General features: G+C 40.5%; 1 protein-coding gene across 2 annotated transcripts in view; it reads right to left on the bottom strand.

The window, feature by feature from the left end:
• Positions 1-6051, bottom strand: part of SNTG1 (syntrophin gamma 1) — a 464795-nt gene that overhangs the window by 239710 nt on the left and 219034 nt on the right. The window lies entirely within an intron of this gene.

Below are 6051 nucleotides of genomic sequence, written 5' to 3'. Positions count from 1 at the left end.
GGGGGGGGGGGGGATACTTCAAAATGAATCACGTTATTACAATAAAGAGTCAGGGATACAGTACAATATTTTAGAATGATGAATATATTTTCAATGCCACACTTGGAGCTTTTTCATGGGGCTCTCAATAAATATTTTGAAATTAAGACATTTAACTTGTAATTGCTTCAGTGTTAAGTATAAGTGTCTTCTTCTCTAGTGAGTCACTACCTTCTTTGTTTATACAGATAAACCAAATAAAAAGCTTTCTAATACATCATCCCTTGGCCTATACAATATAAGACAATTTATCTCACTAAAGCACTCTGAGGCAGTCCTCTGTAACAGCACGTTCTCGATCAAATTCCAAGTTTCTACTCTCAGTCCTTCTAAGAAGATATTTGAGAAATAATGAAAAATCCTTCTGGACAACATGCTTTCTTATTAGAAGCTTGTGCAGGGTCTTGTAGCATAAAAGGATACACTCTTATTACTGGAATAACTACTAATAATTTATTTAAGCTAGTAGAGGGGGAAGTATATTCTTTCCCACTTTAATTAAGAAAACTCCACTAATTGCTTTAAGAAAAAATATTCACTTAAGATGAGATAACAGGTGAAATCCCCTACCCATAAAAAGAAATGCCATTGACTTCAGGGGGACTAGGATTACACCATTCACCTGGAAACATATATACGATATTAACTATACCTAACAGCCATCAACTAATAGCATATCACTTGATCACACAATATTTTTAAATTTTACCCTGAACATAAGACCATAAGAAGTGCATAATAGGTCAAACCAATGCTCTATCTTGCCCAGTATCCTGTCTCCAACAGTGACAGGAGTGGATGCTTAAGAGAGAAAGAGCATTGAACTGGATATCTCTAGAATGATCCATCTGCTATTCCTGGCATCCACCATTTATTGGATTAGATATGCCAGAGGAAACATTTCCAACCATTATGTTCCATAGCCATTAACAGATCTATCCTCCATGTATCCCATCCCTTTTTGAACCTGGCTATGCTATCTACCTCCACCACCATCTGCATCAAGGAATTCTACAAGTTAACCAAACATTGCATAAAAAAGTACTTTCTCTTGTTAGTTTTAAACCTGTCATCTACTAATTTCAGGGGTGCCCCCTGGTTCTAGTATTCTGTTACTTGATTAACAACAGTTTCCTGTTCACTCGGTCCACACCCTTCATGATTTTATAGATCCCTGCCATCTTCCCCCTCAGCTTTCTCCTTTCGGTTCATACCCTGATCCTGCCCCCTGCGGTTGAGAGGCTGGATCTGGTGCGGGGCTCGAGTGATTGCCCAGCCAGGCTGAGGGCTTGAAAGCCAGGGTGTAAAGGGAAAACCTCCTCCTGCAGAGGGTCCCCCACACTGTGCAGACCCCAGTTGGGAGGGGAGGCAGGGCTAGAGGCTCTGTTTCCCCTTGCTCCCACAGCTGAGATGCCATGTCTGGTGTGAGGGTGGGCCTGTGGGGGGAAAGACCTCGATTGTGAGGGTCCCTCTGTGCAGATCCTAACTAGGCAGGCTGAGCCAGGGTCTCTGTTCTCCCCTCCCTGCCCCCAGCCACCAGTTCTGGAAACCTTGGGTTTGGCACAGGGAGGGTCTGCAGTTACAGCACGGGGTTAGGGCTGTTTGTCTGATAGCCAGTCATGGATGGCTCTGCTCAGCTGGACTTGGCTGCCTTTGGCGATGTCCAGAAGGGTGGGAAATGTGTGGGAGCCACCTTCTGGCCTGGCAAGAGCAGGCATTTGCTTGCCTCCCCCCCCCCCCCACTCCCCCAGCAAAGGACAAATGTGAATTACATTTGCTCTTGATCAAATCTTTGTAGCTTTGAGAAACCCACAAAGGTTGGATCAATTCTTTCTCAGGCTTTTTTACTGTCTGTACTTAGCCAAAATGAGCCTAGATCAGCAACACTTGCCATTGAATTGTTTTTATCATATCTTTGTCCTTCAATGGGAATAATAAATTCAGATGTTATGAACCTATCCTTCATTAGAATTCTTATATTGAGGAGTAGATGATGTTTGCCAGATAGGCAAAAAGGGGCCCAAATAATTTCTTAAGCAGTTGGTTAAGAAACCCCATTGTGTACAAGTGAGACGAAGAAAGCATATTTAACTAGCTAGAATTTGTTTTCTTATTGCCCCTATGCCAGGGGTACGAGACCCAATGTTTTGGATCATACTCAGCAAGAGCTGTACTTAAGTCATTTTCAGACTGTAAAATGTATCCCACTGGGCTTCAATCAGAAAGAAATTTAGAACAACCTCAAGGTACTCCTAGGATGAGCCCCGGATTGAAAAAGCATTGGCTAATGCCAAAGAGAGCTCTCCTGGAGTTGAGGATTTGGTTTTACAACTCTGAATGAAATCTTACTTTCCTGCTGCAAAACAAATAATTTTCCCATGGTAAAATTATATTTGAAACGTGGATTCCTAATCAATGCCAATCAAGATCAGCCAGAACACTTAGGCTTCAGTCATTGGTTGCATTGTAACATGGTTTTCTAAGCTGTTGAGTTAGTTTTATATTGATTCACTAGATCATTTGGATTGGTTCTATGAGACATTTTCCTGGAGATTCATCATTTTAAATGTGTAATTACAGTTATAAAATCCATATTCTTTTGCTAAAATGGTTAGTTTGACCTATCTTTTCTCCACAAAGACTTTTATAGAAATGAGGCTGCTCTAGGGAATTTGACTTTTCAAATTTTTGGCACTCTGGAGCTCTTATGTAGAAAACTCACTCACTGGAAAATTAAAAGGTGAATCTATTCCTTAGAGTTTTATAAGACCTAGATAGGAAGGAAGCTAGTGATTGAAAGAAAATGGAACAGCAGGTAGAAATATATGGATATTAAATTATTAATTGTACTTATGTTTGTATATGGCCAGTAGTTCTATTTAAAATAATAAAAGGGGAACTCTTTCCATATGAAATAATCTCATTTTAATGTTTTTTTTCTCCATCATTTCTTAGTGAGATTAGAAGTAAAAGCAACAGAGAGCCTACAGAAAATTCTATTTATAATATAAATCTATTATGTCCAGAAACACAACATTCTAGACTTTTCATGATTGAACTAATATAAAAAAAATCCTAGCTCAATTTTATAGGCACAGATGAATGACACATATAATGTAGCACCTTAGGTCATTCTTTGAAACACTGGATTTTTAAAATTCATCTTTCACAAGTTATTACATAACACCAGCAGTCACAATCTGATCAACCAATATAAAAAAATGTTAACTACAGTGGTTTGTAATATATATATTTAAAATAAAATGTTACTATTTCACTCTCAAATAGCATTTCATAGTGGGACATAGCAGACTTATTCCATAAAATGGCTGATCCAGGCTAGACAGCAGCACTATGGAAAAGAACTTGGGAGTCTTGGTAGATCACAGACTCAATACTAGTCTGCAGTGTGATGCAGCCACACAAAAGGTGAATGCAGTTTTGGGATGCATCAATAAAAGCATTTGGTGCAGTACACAGGAGGTGATAATACCTCTACTTGGCACTGGGTAGACCTCATCTGGAGTACTGTGTGTAGTTCTGTGCTCTGCATTTTAAAAAGGATGTAACAAAGTTAGAGAGGGTCCAGAGATGGGCAACAAAGATGATCAAAGGTTTGGAAGGCAAGTCATATGAGGAGAGGTTGAAGGAGCTAGGCATGTTCAGCTTGTGGAAAAGGAACTTAACAGGGGACATGAAAGCAGTGTTCAAATACTTGAAGGCCTGCCAGAAAGAAGAGAGAAATCACTTTTTTCTTTCTTGCTGCAGAGAAGAGGGCATTGACCAATGGCTTAAAGTTGCAGCAAAGGAAGTTTAAATTGGATATCTGGAAAAACTTCTGCTATGTTAGAATAGTGAAGCAGTGGAATGGGCTGCCTAGGTAAACTGTAGACTCTTCATTACTGAAGGTGTTAAAAAAGCTGTTGAACAGCTACTGGTGGGGGAAGATCTAGGTGTAGATATGCCTATGTTCGACTATGGGTATTTCCAATGCTTCCTGGCTTTGTTGGTTGCCCCCACACCTCCCTTTCTGCTACATGTGTCAGGGTGCTTTTAAACCTTCCTCAGAGGCACTGGGTGTTGGCTAAAGACAAGGCCTGGGACTTTAACTGGGGTGTGCCAGAGGTTCCTAGCTAGAGGGTCTTGCCCCTCAGCATCAGACCGATCACCATATCTGGGTTCAGGAAGAAATTTTACCTCATGGTTGGGTTTGTATGGACTGAGGGGGAGGGGGGTTGTCTTCCACTGTAGCAGGCAGTGTGGCCCTCAATATATGCTCAGGAGAGCCTGTGTAGACAACATTTCATAGACACAGAACACTAGCTGCCATGGTTCCCCTGATTTACCTGTGGCAGTTTAGGGTCTTAAGTTTGTGTTAGTTCAGAGTGCTATGTACAGTTTAGATCATGGGTTCTAGATAATGGTTTGAATAGGGATGATCCTGCCTCAAGCATAATGACTTCTGGAGGTTCCTTCCAACCCTACTTCTTTATGATACTGTGAAATCCTCTGGCTGGCTCATTACACAGATATCCAACCACAGTTTCTTCATAGGCATGATTAGATTGACATTATATATAATTTAATGTTATATATAATGTCTGCTGCAAGTGTGACAAATTAATTTGACATACAAAAAAAACTAGAACTCTTGGTTCCAAAACTATATCTTTTATTAGACCATCTGGGAAATCGCAAGAAAATTGTCCTTTTCTGCAAGCTTTTGGGATCGAAGTCCCTTCGTCAGGCTCTGGGAAAAGTATAGATGGTACAAGATGGCAAAAAGTCCTATTTATCATATTCACTAATTGAACAAGTTGATAAACTAAATACTGATACGTCACCAGGCCTGGATGGTATTCACCTGATAGTTCTGGAGGAACTCAAAGGGGAAATTGCAGAACTGTTGGCAATAATGTGTAACCTATAGTTACAAACAGCCTCTGTACCAAAGGACTGGATGATGAATGTCCATCTTCAAAAGGGCTCCAAAGGAGATCCTGAAAACTATAGACCAGTGAGTCTCACTTCCATCCCTGAAAGTTTTTTTTAAAGGAAAGCCTGCCTCCAAAATGTGCTGGAGTTTTTTGAGGCTGTTAACAAGCATGTGAACAAGGGGGGGGTCCAGTTTATATAATACATTTAGATTTTCAAAAAGCATTTAGCATGACCCATCATGAAAGACTTAAACTCCATTGCCACAGGACTGGAGGGAGTGTTCTCTTGTGGATGGAGACCTGGTTAAAAGATAGGAAGCAAAGGGTAGGACTAAATGATCACATCTGAGAATGGAGGGAGGTGAAAAGTTCTGTACCGGTACCATATTTTATTTAACATTTTCATCAAGGACCTGGAAATGGGGCTACTCAGTGAAATCTCCACATTTGCAGATGATACAAAATTATTCTGGGCAGATAAGTCCCAAGCTGATGGAAGTGAACTGCAGCACAATCTCACCAAGCTAAATAAGTGAGCAAAAACAAACAAACAAAAAAAGCAGATGAACTTCAAATGTTGGCAAATGCAAGGTAATGCACTGTGGGGGGGGGGGGGGGGGGGGGGAGGGGGAGGGAGAGGGACCCTCAGTTATGTGAACACAATTCACCAAGTCATGGAATACTAGAACTAGGGGGTGTCCCTGAAATAATAGGGAGCCAAATTTAAAACTAACAAGGGAAAACAAGTTTTATGCAATGCATTGTTAATTTGTGGAATTTGTTGCTGTAGATGGTAGTGGAAGAAGATAGCTTAGGCACGTTCAAAAAGGGATGGAATAAATGAATAGAGGATAGATCTATTAATGGCTATTGAACAGAATGATTGGGCATGTTTCCTCTGGGATCTCTAATCCAATAAATGGTGGGTGCCAAGAACGGTATTGAATAAGAAATGGACTACTCTAGAGGTATCCAGTTCAATGTTATTTTTCTAAAGCTTCTGTTACCTGTCAGCTCTGTGTTCCTGAGGGAGCCCAGGCTCCCAGCTTGCTGGACTTACAAAGGACTTTTTCTA

Source organism: Gavialis gangeticus, unplaced genomic scaffold, assembly GCF_001723915.1.
Source record: "Gavialis gangeticus isolate Ggan-Ray unplaced genomic scaffold, GavGan_comp1, whole genome shotgun sequence".
In the NCBI taxonomy this organism is placed as follows: domain Eukaryota; kingdom Metazoa; phylum Chordata; order Crocodylia; family Gavialidae; genus Gavialis; species Gavialis gangeticus.
The sequence above is the reverse complement of the archived record's forward strand: the minus strand, read 5'-3'. Positions and strand labels throughout refer to the sequence as shown.